Source organism: Lissotriton helveticus, chromosome 3_1, assembly GCF_964261635.1.
Source record: "Lissotriton helveticus chromosome 3_1, aLisHel1.1, whole genome shotgun sequence".
Taxonomy (NCBI): domain Eukaryota; kingdom Metazoa; phylum Chordata; class Amphibia; order Caudata; family Salamandridae; genus Lissotriton; species Lissotriton helveticus.
This window is the reverse complement of record NC_136061.1, coordinates 387,429,111-387,443,804: the sequence shown is the minus strand read 5'-3', so window position 1 is coordinate 387,443,804 and position 14,694 is coordinate 387,429,111. Positions and strand designations below refer to the sequence as shown.

The 14,694-nt window shown below is 51.0% G+C and overlaps 1 protein-coding gene across 1 annotated transcript in view; it reads left to right on the top strand.

Annotated features, from left to right (window-relative positions):
* The window catches only part of LOC144824560 (fibroblast growth factor receptor homolog 1-like), a 251,805-nt gene extending 241,922 nt beyond the window's left edge, over positions 1-9,883 (top strand). The window contains exon 11 of the mRNA XM_078683619.1: positions 8,627-9,883. The gene's annotated coding sequence lies outside the window, so the exon portion shown is untranslated. The remainder of the gene's footprint in view (positions 1-8,626) is intronic.
* The last annotated feature ends 4,811 nt before the right edge of the window (positions 9,884-14,694 follow it).

Genomic DNA, 14,694 nt, shown 5'->3' with positions numbered 1-14,694 from the left:
GGTGGGTGAGGGTGAGGGTGGGTGAGTGAGGGTGGGTGAGGGTGAGTGAGGGTGAGTGAGGGTGAGTGAGGGTGAGTGTGAGGGGCTTGAGGGTGGGTGAGGGTGAGGGTGGGTGAGGGTGAGTGAGGGTGAGTGAGGGTGAGTGAGGGTGAGGGGTTGAGGGTGAGTGAGGGTGAGGGGTTGAGGGTGAGTGAGGGTGAGGGGTTGAGGGGTGAGTGAGGGTGAGTGAGGGTGGTGGGTGAGGGTGAGTGAGGGTGAGGGGTTGAGGGTGAGTGAGGGTGAGTGGGGTGAGGGTTGAGGGTGAGTGAGGGTGAGGGGTTGAGGGTGAGTGAGGGTGAGGGTGAGGGTGAGTGAGGGTGAGTGAGGGTGAGGGGAGGGTGAGTGAGGGTGAGTGAGGGTGAGGGAGGGTGAGTGAGGGTGAGTGAGGGTGAGTGAGGGTGAGGGTGAGGGTGAGGGTGAGTGAGGGTGAGGGTGAGGGAGTGAGGGTGGTGAGGGTGAGGGTGGGTGAGGGGTGAGTGAGGGTGAGTGAGGGTGAGGGTGAGTGAGGGTGAGGGGTTGAGGGTGAGGGGTTGAGGGTGAGTGAGGGTGAGGGTTTGAGGAAGAGTGAGGGTGAGGGGTGAGGGGTGAGGGTGAGTGAGGGTGCGGGTGTGAGGGTGAGTGAGGGTGAGGGGTTGAGGGTGAGTGAGGGTGAGGGGTTGAGGGTGAGTGAGGGTGAGGGTGAGTGAGGGTGAGTGAGGGTGAGGGTTGAGGGTGAGTGAGGGTGAGTGAGGGTGAGGGTGAGTGAGGGTGAGGGTGAGTGAGGGTGAGTGAGGGTGGGTGCGGGTGGGTGAGTGAGGGTGAGTGAGGGTGAGTGAGGGTGAGTGAGGGTGAGGGGTTGAGGGTGAGTGAGGGTGAGGGGTTGAGGGTGAGTGAGGGTGAGTGAGGGTGAGTGTGAGTGAGTGTGAGTGAGGGTGAGGGGTTGAGGGTGAGTGAGGGTGAGGGGTTGAGGGTGAGTGAGGGTGAGGGGTTGAGGGTGAGTGAGGGTGAGGGGTTGAGGGTGAGTGAGGGTGAGGGGTTGAGGGTGAGTGATGGTGAGGGTGAGTGAGGGAGGGTGAGTGAGGGTGAGTGAGGGTGAGGAGGGTGAGTGAGGGTGAGTGAGGGTGAGTGAGGGTGAGGGTGAGGGTGAGAGGGTGAGTGAGGGTGAGGGTGAGGGTGAGTGAGGGTGAGTGAGGGTGAGTGAGGGTGAGGGTGGGTGAGGGTGGTGAGTGAGGGTGAGTGAGGGTGAGTGAGGGTGAGGGTGAGTGAGGGTGAGGGGTTGAGGGTGAGGGGTTGAGGGTGAGTGAGGGTGAGGGTTTGAGGAGAGTGAGGGTGAGGGGTTGAGGGTGAGTGAGGGTGAGTGAGGGTGAGGGGGTGAGGGTGAGCGAGGGTGAGTGAGGGTGAGGGGTTGAGGGTGAGTGAGGGTGAGGGTTGAGGGTGAGTGAGGGTGAGGGTGAGTGAGGGTGGTGAGGGTGAGGGTTGAGGGTGAGTGAGGGTGAGTGAGGGTGAGGGGTTGAGGGTGAGTGAGGGTGAGTGAGGGTGAGGGGTTGAGGGTGAGGGGTTGAGGGTGAGTGAGGGTGAGGGGTTGAGGGTGAGTGAGGGTGAGGGAGGGTGAGTGAGGGTGAGGGGTTGAGGGTGAGTGAGGGTGAGTGAGGGTGAGGGTGAGTGAGGGTGGTGAGGGTGAGGGGTGAGGGTGAGGGGTTGTGGGTGAGGGGTTGTGGGTGAGGGAGGGTGAGGGGTTGAGGGTGAGTGAGGGTGAGGGGTTGAGGGTGAGTGAGGGTGAGGGTGAGTGAGGGTGAGGGGTTGAGGGTGAGTGAGGGTGAGTGAGGGTGAGGGGTTGAGGGTGAGTGAGGGTGAGGGGTTGAGGGTGAGTGAGGGTGAGTGAGAGTGAGGGTGAGTGCGGGGTGAGGGGTTGAGGGTGAGTGAGGGGGTGAGGGGTTGAGGGTGAGTGAGGGTGAGGGGTTGAGGGTGAGTGAGGGTGAGGGGTTGAGGGTGAGTGAGGGTGAGGGGTTGAGGGTGAGTGAGGGGTGAGGGTGAGTGAGGGTGAGTGAGGGTGAGTGAGGGTGAGTGGGGGTGAGGGTGAGTGAGGGTGAGTGAGGGTGAGTGAGGGTGAGGGTTGAGGGTGGGTGAGGGTGAGTGAGGGTGAGGGGTTGAGGGTGAGCTGGGTGAGGGGTTGAGGGTGAGTGAGGGTGAGGGGTTGAGGGTGGGTGAGGGGTGAGGGTGAGTGATGGTGAGTGAGGGTGAGTGAGGGTGAGGGGTTGAGGGTGCGTGAGGGTGAGTGAGGGTGAGGGGTGAGGGAGGGTGAGGGTGGGTGAGGGGTTGAGGGTGAGTGAGGGTGAGTGAGGGTGAGGGGTTGAGGGTGAGTGAGGGTGAGAGAGTGAGGGTGAGTGAGGGGTTGAGGGTGAGGGTTGAGGGTGAGGGGTTGAGGTGAGTGAGGGTGAGGGTGAGGGGTTGAGGGTGAGTGAGGGTGAGGGGTTGAGGGTGAGTGAGGGTGAGTGAGGGTGAGGGTTTGAGGGTGAGTGAGGGTGAGGGTTGAGGGTGAGTGAGGGTGAGGGTGAGTGGGTGAGGGTGAGGGAGGGTGAGGGAGGGTGAGTGAGGGTGAGTGAGGGTGGGTGAGGGTGGGTGAGGATGAGTGAGGGTGAGTGAGGGTGAGTGAGGGTGAGTGAGTGTGAGGGTGAGTGAGGGTGAGTAAGGGTGAGGGGTTGAGGGTGAGTGAGGGTGAGTGAGCGTGAGGGTGAGTGAGGGGTTGAGGGTGAGTGAGGGGTTGAGGGTGAGGGTGAGGGGTTGAGGGTGAGTGAGGGTGAGTGAGGGTGAGGGATTGAGGGTGAGTGAGGGTGAGGGATTGAGGGTGAGGGGTTGAGGGTGAGTGAGGGTGAGTGAGGGTGAGTGAGGGTGAGGGGTTGAGGGTGAGTGAGGGTGAGTGAGGGTGAGGGGTTGAGGGTGAGTGAGGGTGAGGGGTTGAGGGTGAGTGAGGGTGAGGGGTTGAGGGTGAGTGAGGGTGAGGGGTTGAGGGTGAGGGTGAGGGTGAGTGAGGGTGAGTGAGGGTGAGTGAGGGTGAGGGGTTGAGGGTGAGTGAGGGTGACGGTGAGTGAGGGTGAGGGGTTGAGGGAGGGTGAGGGTGAGGGTGTGTGAGGGTGAGGGGTTGAGGGTGAGTGAGGGTGAGGGTGAGTGAGGGTGAGTGAGGGTGAGGGGATGAGGGTGAGTGAGGGTGAGGGGATGAGGGTGAGTGAGGGTGAGTGAGAGTGAGGGGTTGAGGGTGAGGGGTTGAGGGTGAGTGAGGGTGAGGGGTTGAGGGTGAGTGAGGGTGAGTGAGGGTGAGGGTGAGTGAGGGTTTGAGGGTGAGTGAGGGTTTGAGGGTGAGTGAGGGTGAGGGTGAGTGAGGGTGAGGGGTTGAGGGTGAGGGGTTGTGGGTGAGGGGTTGTGGGTGAGGGAGGGTGAGGGGTTGAGGGTGAGTGAGGGTGAGGGGTTGAGGGTGAGTGAGGGTGAGGGTGAGTGAGGGTGAGGGGTTGAGGGTGAGTGAGGGTGAGTGAGGGTGAGGGGTTGAGGGTGAGTGAGGGTGAGGGGTTGAGGGTGAGTGAGGGTGAGTGAGGGTGAGTGAGAGTGAGGGTGAGTGAGGGGGTGAGGGGTTGAGGGTGAGTGAGGGGGTGAGGGGTTGAGGGTGAGTGAGGGTGAGGGGTTGAGGGTGAGTGAGGGTGAGGGGTTGAGGGTGAGTGAGGGGTTGAGGGTGAGTGAGGGTGAGGGGTTGAGGGTGAGTGAGGGTGAGTGAGGGTGAGTGAGGGTGAGGGTGAGTGAGGGTGAGTGAGGGTGAGTGAGGGTGAGGGGTTGAGGGTGGGTGAGGGTGAGTGAGGGTGAGGGGTTGAGGGTGAGCGAGGGTGAGGGGTTGAGGGTGAGTGAGGGTGAGGGGTTGAGGGTGGGTGAGGGGTTGAGGGTGAGGGGTTGAGGGTGAGTGATGGTGAGTGAGGGTGAGTGAGGGTGAGGGGTTGAGGGTGCGTGAGGGTGAGTGAGGGTGAGGGGTTGAGGGAGGGTGAGGGTGGGTGAGGGGTTGAGGGTGAGTGAGGGTGAGTGAGGGTGAGGGGTTGAGGGTGAGTGAGGGTGAGAGAGTGAGGGTGAGTGAGGGGTTGAGGGTGAGGGGTTGAGGGTGAGGGGTTGAGGGTGAGTGAGGGTGAGGGTGAGGGGTTGAGGGTGAGGGGTTGAGGGTGAGTGAGGGTGAGTGAGGGTGAGGGTTTGAGGGTGAGTGAGGGTGAGGGTTTGAGGGTGAGTGAGGGTGAGGGTGAGTGGGTGAGGGTGAGGGAGGGTGAGGGAGGGTGAGTGAGGGTGAGTGAGGGTGGGTGAGGGTGGGTGAGGATGAGTGAGGGTGAGTGAGGGTGAGTGAGGGTGAGTGAGTGTGAGGGTGAGTGAGGGTGAGTAAGGGTGAGGGGTTGAGGGTGAGTGAGGGTGAGTGAGGGTGAGTGAGAGTGAGGGTGAGTGAGGGGTTGAGGGTGAGTGAGGGGTTGAGGGTGAGGGTGAGGGGTTGAGGGTGAGTGAGGGTGAGTGAGGGTGAGGGATTGAGGGTGAGTGAGGGTGAGGGATTGAGGGTGAGGGGTTGAGGGTGAGTGAGGGTGAGTGAGGGTGAGTGAGGGTGAGGGGTTGAGGGTGAGTGAGGGTGAGTGAGGGTGAGGGGTTGAGGGTGAGTGAGGGTGAGGGGTTGAGGGTGAGTGAGGGTGAGGGGTTGAGGGTGAGGGGTTGAGGGTGAGTGAGGGTGAGTGAGGGTGAGGGGTTGAGGGTGAGTGAGGGTGACGGTGAGTGAGGGTGAGGGGTTGAGGGAGGGTGAGGGTGAGGGTGTGTGAGGGTGAGGGGTTGAGGGTGAGTGAGGGTGAGGGTGAGTGAGGGTGAGTGAGGGTGAGGGGATGAGGGTGAGTGAGGGTGAGGGGATGAGGGTGAGTGAGGGTGAGTGAGAGTGAGGGTGAGTGAGGGGTTGAGGGTGAGGGGTTGAGGGTGAGTGAGGGTGAGGGGTTGAGGGTGAGTGAGGGTGAGGGTGAGTGAGGGTGAGGGTGAGTGAGGGTTTGAGGGTGAGTGAGGGTTTGAGGGTGAGTGAGGGTGAGGGTGAGTGATGGTGAGGGGTTGAGGGTGAGGGTGAGTGAGGGTGAGTGAGGGTAAGTGAGGGTGGGTGAGGGTGAGTGAGGGTGAGTAAGGGTGAGTAAGGGTGAGTGAGGGTGAGTAAGGGTGAGGGGTTGAGGGTGAGTGAGGGTGAGGGTGAGTGAGGGTGAGTGAGGGTGAGGGTGAATGAGGGTGAATGAGGGTGAGTGAGGGTGAGTGAGGGTGAATGAGGGTGAGTGAGGGTGAGTGAGGGTGAGGGTGAGGGGTTGAGGGTGAGTGAGGGTGAGTGAGGGTGAGGGGTTGAGGGTGAGTGAGGGAGGGTGAGGGTGAGGGAGGGTGAGGGTGGGTGAGGGTGAGTGAGGGTGAGTGAAGGTGAGGGTGAGCGAGGGTGAGGGTGGGTGAGGGTGAGTGAGGGTGAGTGAGGGTGGGTGAGGGTGAGTGAGGGTGAGTGTGATGGGAGATGTATATGGGCATATAACGAGAAAGCGAAAGTGAAAGAACAGGTGATGTGGAGGACTCAGAGGTAATCAGAACGGGGCCGAACGCAGAGGAGATGGCTTCGAGCTCCAGTACACCACCCTGGCAGCAGGTGTAAGGTGGCTGAAGCAGACAATGCGCATCTTGACGACGGAGAAATCCCATTTCAAAAAGCATCCAGGGCCCTGCATTATAGCTTTGGGCTTTGCTGACAATCACTGATCAGGAAGTCCTTTGCTAACTGGTAACAACCTCTGCTACTGGACGCAGCCTGTGGTGGGCACATTGCTTGTACTGCAGAAAAAGACAGAGTTTAAGCAGCACGTGAGAAGATACCTCGGGCTGCAGGTGGGAGCAAAGTACAGGCCCTGCACCCTCCTCAGTCTGCATGCATGCACGGAGCTTGAATTGCCGTGGCTCTGAGATTTTGGTGGCTTACTGCAAAGTTGCCAGGTTTTGCATGTATGTGCACTGAACACCAGGTTTGTAGAACTGAGCTTTGATTTAACAAACGAGTGTCTTCTGGGAGTTGTAGTATTCGTGTGCCAATATGTAAAAAAAAAATAGGCTAATCTCCATGCCCGATAACTATCTGTAGTAGAAAATATCAGGAGTAAGAGAGATGGTGATCGGCACAAATGAACGGCTGGTAACCTTATTTGTGGCACAGAACCGTTTGCAACCAAAAAGATTGGCTTTCTGGATAAGAAAGTAAGGTTAGCAATAGGCAAAGAAAAGAGACTGCTAGAGGCACACACAAAAGCCAGCTGCTGCTGTGTGTAGGACCACCGGTGAGCCCAGCCTGCCTTGAGCATGTAAACACACTCCATTCAGCGTCATCGGAGTGCAAAGTTCCCAGAGAAACAAGAAAGGAAACAAGACGGAGGGCATTGCTGTGGGGAGGGGGGGAGGAGAAATGCACACGGCGGGCAGGGGAGGGGGCGGAGCGGGGAGAGCGGCATGAGGGTGTGAAGCAGCCGGGGCCTTTGAAGTGAAGCTAAGCTTCACTTCAAAAGGTGTGGGAGGAATGCGGCTGAGGGAACAGACGGCGATTTGGTGATGTGCACGCGCATTTTAGGTCAATGCGCTTGCATTGACCTAAAAGCCACGGGCACAGCAGCAAATCGCCACAGTTAGGTAAGCTTTGTTTAAAGCCCTATAGTCTCGCTTCTCTCAATGCGCATGCGCATTGATAGGTCACGAGACCTAAAAACGTAAAGAAGTCCATTAGAGTGACCCAGTGAGAATGAATTAGAGGGCCAGGAGAAGTCCGGGGGGGGGGGGGTACATAGTTTAGAAATCAAAGTCCGGAATGGCGAGGGTAGTGTAAACAACCGCCGTGCCACACGATGCAGGATAGGCTGAGACAACCTTTCTTTTGCTTTTTCTCACTGACAACGTACACCCGACGGTGAGTCTGTGCATGCTGTGGTGTCCCTGTCAAACTATGGAGGGAATACATTCGTTTTCCAAAGCTCCCACCAATTATGAAGGCAAGGGCAAAGAATTCCAGAAACAACATGAAGGAAAAAATGTCCTTTTAAATTAGTTTGCTGTATCTGTTGAAGGAGGGAGAGGCAGGGTGAACGTTGGGGAAGCAGAGGGAGGGAGTCTGGGAGGAGGCTCACTGGATGTGTGGAGACAACGTGCCAGCAGGGGGATCTCTTATCTTTATGGGGCCATGTGTTTGGCCAATTGATCGGGAACGAAATCGCTCCCATTCCGAAAGCATTGTTGCATTGCAAGAAGTATATGCCACAATTAATTTCCGTTCAATCATTTTACTCTTGGTATTCCAATCTTTTAAATCTTCCAATTTTTCAATTCGTTCTTTCACAGGAAATCCATATTATGTATAAAAACATCTGATGCTGAAGGTATGCCCATCCAGGCCTTTTCCATAAAGCAGGACATATACATATTTCATCCTCATTAGTATATCATTCCCAATGCATTTCGGGCATCTTCCTCGCCCTTCGTCAGGGGTTCACTACAAATATAAGCAATTACTTTCGACTTAGTGTTTAGATTCATAAAACATTTTACATCCTAAACTTGTGGCATGCTCATTATATACTTCCCTTTTAACAACCTAAGCAGGGAAGCAGGAGTGAGAGAGCAGTTTAGATGTTTTTTGTAAAAGGTGGAACGAGATCAGGACATCTACCACAGGTATGGGAGCGTCTCTCAGACGGTTGGTTTAACGCGTATGGGGTAATTTGTGAATTAAGGCAGTGGGGTGACATTTCTACACAGTTTTAACAAGGTTTATAACGCTAGACCGAGAGGGAGAAGAATGGGGTTATATTATATCTAGGTCTTGTGTTGTTGGTTATTAGAGGGAACACGCCGATTGAAGCATTTAACTAATGCATATATAATGAGCATGCTACCTAATAAAGGATCATCAGGACTTAGAATATACTTGGCCCGAGCAAGGGTAACATAGTGTAATTAAGTTTCAATTATTCTGGCTCACCAAACAGAGTAAACAGCTCACATTCGAAGGATAGAAGGGAAACGATTAGTCGGAAGCGGTAAAAAATGAATTAGGAGCACAGAAGGAATCCAGTGAATTGCCAGTAAGCAGGACAGGTGTCTAAAAAGGACATCAGGTGGAAGAGTGCGCCATGCCAGCAGCCTGCAGGGTCAATCAGGCAGTGGTCTTGACTTGTGAGCTGCTACTAGACCACAATTGCATGTGGGACCCTTGTGCCAATCCCTCCCACCTGACTGACCCTGCAGGATCCTGGCATGGCATTCTCTTCCAAGTGATATCATTTTTCACCTCACACCCTGTTCAGTATTACCTGTTGTTCTCTAATTATTCAGTAAATAAGCATTGACTGCTATTCTACTTCATTTGTTTTTACTGATTTCAGAGTTGGAGCCACTGTTGTGTCAAATATACATTTGTAAACCAAGGGTCCTAGTGATGCCGACGTTCACCATTGTTCTTGATTACACTTCTGTCCAGCGGCACCAGCCAGCTCTCAGTAGTTTTCTCCAAATACATAGCACTTTCAGAGTAACATGTTTCCTTTCCCCTTGTCTTCAGGATTACCTCCAGCTAGAGAAGTATGTGGATTGGAACCGGAGACAGAGCCTGCTACAAAGCCCTGTTCCAGCAAAGCGAAGACCTAATAAATGTGTGACATGGGATATGCAGAGTCCTGAGGAGGTCGAGGTTGGTATCGTGGAAAGTGGGGGTTTGGCACACGCCCGGCCAGGCCACTGTGGCCCTGTTAACTGAGCACTGAGTACCATCTCTTGGACAGACCAGCAACAAGGAGTCACTTCAAATGCTGAGCAGCTCTGTATAGCCCAATTGAAACTGAACTCTGGATGAGCTAAAGAGACAATTGCTGGGTTTTGTGGTTAGCTTTTCGGTAAGCCTTTTACTCGGTCAGCCAACATATTGTTGCCTGTTTTGTAGTGCTACACCTTAGTCCACTATAAATCCCTCTTCTCTATGAAACGGCTGCCACTGAAACAAAATGGTGTGTGTAAATATAAATATCATGAGACTAGGGAAAACATTTTATGGAATATTCATCTCGAACTTCCCTCCACTGTAATAAATACGAAAATGCCACGATCTGAACAGGTTGGACCAATAACTAATACAATTTTTATTACAATGTTGTAAACGTTCACTCTTGCAGCATCAAATACTCTTCGACTAACACACCACTTAAAACGAACTCAAGAGGGCAAAAGCCAGGATTTTAAATAGCAATGAACAAAAAAGCCACACACAGTAATAAATGTCTGCACTGGATAGGTTTCCTTCTAAACCGCACAGAGAGAACCGCAATCCTCACGCACCCAATAATTTATAACTGCATCCGCTTTGGTGAAGGGACGTCTCACTTTTCTCTGGATTGCATTTATACAGCAATTAACACCTACTCTGAATGTGTACTGCGGATGCCCATAAAAAACGTCTAAAATACAAATGGACTAAAACAACAGAACATGACTTCTTGATATCACATACCACCAACAACTGGTATAACTGAATATGGTTAAAAAATACAGCAAATGCTCAACAGAGAAACATATTGAAAGACAATCAACAGCCACCTGTAATTGCAGACTAACAGCTACTACATTGGTACAGGTGCTACGCAGAGACATGCTCCCGTATCGGTGGGATCAAGTGGAGTAAAGGTCTGCAATGGAAATGGAAGCCAGACGTGAAAATGCATATTCACATGATCCAACAACCAATTACTTCAGAACCCATTCACACATATTCAAGGGTCATCAAAATGAAAAGCAACCAATAATGTACAACTCATAATGCAAAAAATGCCCGCAAGAACAAAAACCAGATAGCGATTGCTTACAAGGATAACTTTACACCGACGCATCCATTTTGGGCACTGACTGTTGCCCAACAGTGCTCATTTGGAAGACTTACTGCTGGCCCACTCCTTTTTAATAATACATTTTTTTCTAAATTAGGCATTACTGACTTCCATAGAAACTGAGGAATTTGAATTTAGTAGCTCTGATATCGAGGGACAAAATCATAAGGCAGCATTATAAGTCACCACAGGAAACTGATTTCTATGCTACTGTGACATTTTAATTTGGAACAGAGCTATCTTATGTACAATGTGAGGATATGATATTGTGCTAATATTTATATATTTAAAGTTTCTACATAATCCTAAGAACATGTACCTAAATTGTGACATAAGTTTCTAATTTATACAGCGTTTCCTCCCTTACTGTTTTTAGGTCTCGCCTAGACGAAAGCAAAAGCGAAGCTTTTGCTGTCTAGGGAGACAACTTATGTCGCCACTTTCTGGGGAATGTGGACAGCAGACTGTTACGAATTTCTTCTGCTGTAGACAGACTGTCACAAGCTTCTCCTGCTGGAGATTTGACCTCGTGAGCGCGCCTTGACTGCATCTAATGTGTGTGGCTTTTTTTTTTAACGTGGGCCGGGCGCTTGCTTTAGTCAGTTTCACTTTGAAAGTGCAGGCGTCAATGGGTCTGGTAGTTGTTCATGTGGAGTGCCTTTTGACCTCGTGAGCGCGCTTTGACTGCATCTAATGTGTGTGGCTTTTTTTTAACGTGGGCCGGGCGTTTGCTTCAGTCAGTTTCGCTTTAAGGGGCTGGCGTCAATGCGTCTGGGATTTGGGGATTGATGTACGGCGTGAAGTGGCGGGCGCGCATTACATGTTCATTTATTTGTGGGGGAGGTATTCGAAAGGGGCTGGCGTCGATGCGTCTGTGACTTACTAAGGAAGCTTGACTTAAATGGCTTGTTAAAGTGCTGCTAAATAGCCCGATCTGGGGACTTGAAGCAAGTAGGCTCGCGCAGGCTTCCAGGGGGGGCTTCAAAGCCAATTTCTTTCGAGAGACAAAACCTACGTTTATACAGTGAGAAAAAAAACGGCGTGGTTTAGGGATTTAAAGCCCCTGCTTCCAATGACCATCATAAATCTGCCAGTTCACTTAACACACTCGGAGAATCTGCAAAGCGCTTCCCAGCCGCCCTCCTGCTTCCCCCACCTCACCAAAACCCCCTCCCCTTACACTCGAGCATATTGGCGACACACGGGACATTTGGTGTGTATTTGTCTTGTTTTCTGTTTGGTAACAATCTGAAGCAACGCGTTTGTTTGACTCTAAACTCTGAACAACCCTCAGGGCTGACACAGAAGTTCCCACGTTTCACATAAAACCGCCACACCTTCCCTGCAGTAAATTGTCGTTTTCCAAAAAGCAGGCTTATTTTTAAACTGCAAAATGGGCGTTCTGAAACCAGTGAATCCACTGCAGATGCCCCTAAATTCTGCGGAGACTCGTAAATATCAAAGAAGCACGTGAGAGGCTGTGATACGTTTAGCATCTGAACCGGCTCTTCGGTGCTTGTATTACGTGGAGGGTGTGCTGCAGTTCTGAACTGGAGTATAAGTAGACCTGTGCCCCTCTCCCCGCGCCAGAGACATGCCCACGAGCAGTGGGGCACCGGGTTACACGTCTGAAACAAAATGGAAGCCACAGTCCCAATAAATTCAGGCTTGACTCCTTCGCCTGAGCTAAATCAAATACAACATTTACTCAGGACTTTAATCTAAGAGTTGCACAGATTTAAAAAAGTAAAGTTTAGAGTTTAACCTCCTGGTTAACAAAGGTGTGTACATTTAAATTTCGGCGGCGTACAGCATGGCTGCGTACGTTATACCTTACGAACATACATATCTTTCATACATACCAACGTTTTGAAAAAACATGGTTACCGGGGTGGGTGCGCGCTAAGCTCGTAATGTCTTTGTAATTTTTTCATATAAACAAATAGCATGGTGGGAAACGCTGTACATGGCGTGGGGGGCGTGTTATATTACTGGTGTTAGGGACGCGGTATATTTGTTCACTTTTGTGGGCTCAATGGGTTTTGCGGGCTCAATGCGTATAAGTAGGCAGGCGCGCTATATTACTAGTGTTGGGGGCGCGGTATATTTGTTCATTCACTTTTGTGGGCTCAATTCGTTTATTACTTAAAAAACACAATGTACATTATGTAATCTTTTAATGTACATGCATATTTGAAATATGTTGTGCCCATTTAAATTTCGGCGGCGTACAGTATAGCTGCCTACGTTATAACTTACGAATTTTTTTTTGATACAAACAAACGTTTTCAAAAAAAATGGTTACCGGTGTGTGTGCGCACCAAGCTCGTAATGTCTTTTTTTTTTCATACAAAAAAATTGCGTGGTGGGAAACGATGTACATGGCGTGGGGAGTGCAGTATATTTGTTCAGTTTTACGGGCTAAATGCGTTTTGCGGGTTCAATGCGTACAAGTAGGCAGGCGCGCTATGATGTCTGTATTTGTTTTAATAAAAAAACATAGCGTGGTGGGAAACGCTGTACATGGCGTGGGGAGCGTTGTTTGATATGGAGTGGGAATTGCAGGTTTTCTTTTTAAATGTCGATAAGGACGGGGTGAGTCGTGTTTGACTTCACTGGGTGAGGAGGATTGAGGCGTTACACCACAGACAATGCAATTAAAGAATCTTCGGAGGCAGGAAACACTAAGATGTCCTCAAGACCGTGGCAGGAAACTAGGAACAGGCCTCAGCGCCTGCACTTCCTTCTCAGAGGGTCGGAGATGAGAGACCCGGAAGCTGCCAGCTCTTGTCATCAAGAAAGTCTAATGTAGAACTGGGGCGGGAGACTATGGCACTGGTCGCTGCCACTGAAGGGAGAAAGTGATTCCCATGACTCACCTCGCTCTCCACCTCCTCCCCCTTCATCTGACAAAGATCTTACGTGCCGTTATCCGTAAAACCAATCCATGGCGCACTCCAATAAAGCAGCATCACTGGAGGTTTTAAATGGGCATCTTGGCATGTAACTTTCTGTCACGTGGTAAGCATTTCCTCACAATTTACTTTAATGCAGTTGGTAATGCACAGAGTTCTTCAAATTACAGCAAAGGCAATAAATACCATGCATACAAATGAATACTTATACAGAGTATTGGAATGGGAGACATTTGATCAGGGCTTTAAGTGGGATGAAGAAAGTGTGTGTGTGGTGGCGAGGTCTCTAAAAGGAGCATGACCTATGTAGTTAAAGGCATGGCTTAAACATGTAAACTCAGTTTCTCTGAGTCTCGTTCTGTGCTACGAAACTAGTATTTTGGTTTCTCTCGCAGATTTCTGTTATTGCATTCAGATACAATAACACAACTGACTTACACCTAAAACCAGCCTGGGCTGTTGGCTTTGTCAGTGGTTGTCTTTATGCGCTCTGTACAGAAGCCAACAACTGGATAACCATGTATTCTTAACACCCTTTGACCAGCTGATATGTCCTGAGAGAAACTCACACTGACTTCAGCACCAACTCTAGAGCTCTCAATTGTGTCCGTTCTAATACCAAGGGGGGACTCGTTTCAAATCATGCCCTGTACAAGAGTAATATTGTGATTGTAATTGCATTCATATAGCGCTTACTACCCCTGGTGAGGCGTTGAAGCGCTTTTCGGTGAGTAGCACGCTACTCCGAAACCCAGAAAGGATTAGCGGCGAGTAAGTATAGGAAAATATTAAATGTATTTGACTGGTGGTAATTTGAATCTGTTATTTGTGTAAATCATCTCGAAAATAGCTAACTCTTTAATGGAGTGTAAGATTCGGAACAATATGTGAAATATGAACAGGAACAAAATCACTGACCTGGATAACCTCAACACTCATTACATTAATTGTTGAGAAATCACCAGTGTTTCCCCAGTTAAAGTTAAGGCCATGAATATAGGCCCCGATAGGGACACGTTTCAATATCTGTTTTAAAATACTATAGGAACACAAAAAGATGTTAAATTAAACCCAGATCTGTGACTGGGGGTGAATGTTTGCATAGTCCAGCATTCCGTCCATCAATTGTTTCTTTTGCATATAGCTTCACGATAGCCACATACGATATAACTACAACACATCTAGTTTGGACTCATTTACAAAAGCACAGCTTATCTTGAAACTTGGCAGGAATTTGTCCCTCCTGGACCTACGTTGGATGCCCGAAGGGCAATAAGATGCTTAACCCACAATGTGCAATTGCCCTGATCTTGTGAGAAGCAAACGTTTTAGGGAACATCATTAAACCCACAAAGCTCGTTCCTCACTGCCTCTACCTTCTTCTCTACTTCACCCACTGCCAATCCTTTTCGAATCTCTCCTGACCCCCTCAGCACTTTAAAGCATCCTTAATGTGGCACGAAGTGCTGAACAACCAATTTATCTTATCCCCGAACTCCCATCACACTTTTCAGTGTTCGAGACTCCTTGGAATGCCACTCCACTGAATTCCCAGGCCCACCCAATTTCTAATACTTAAGTTCACACCTATTGCCAATATTCTCATTGTCTCTTGTATACACCTGCCGAACATACGACATTGCTTTCTTTGTCAGAACAATACCCTCTTGGGCACACCATCCTGGCCAGTAAATTACCAGAAACAGCATGCTTAAAATAAACCAGCGGCTAGCACCTCAGCCTACGCCGGAGACAGAGAAGGGTGGCTCGTGTTTGCGGACGCTTGGCTCGCCAGTAGCAACAAAATAAACAAGTAGGCAGGCGCGCTATAAAGTCTG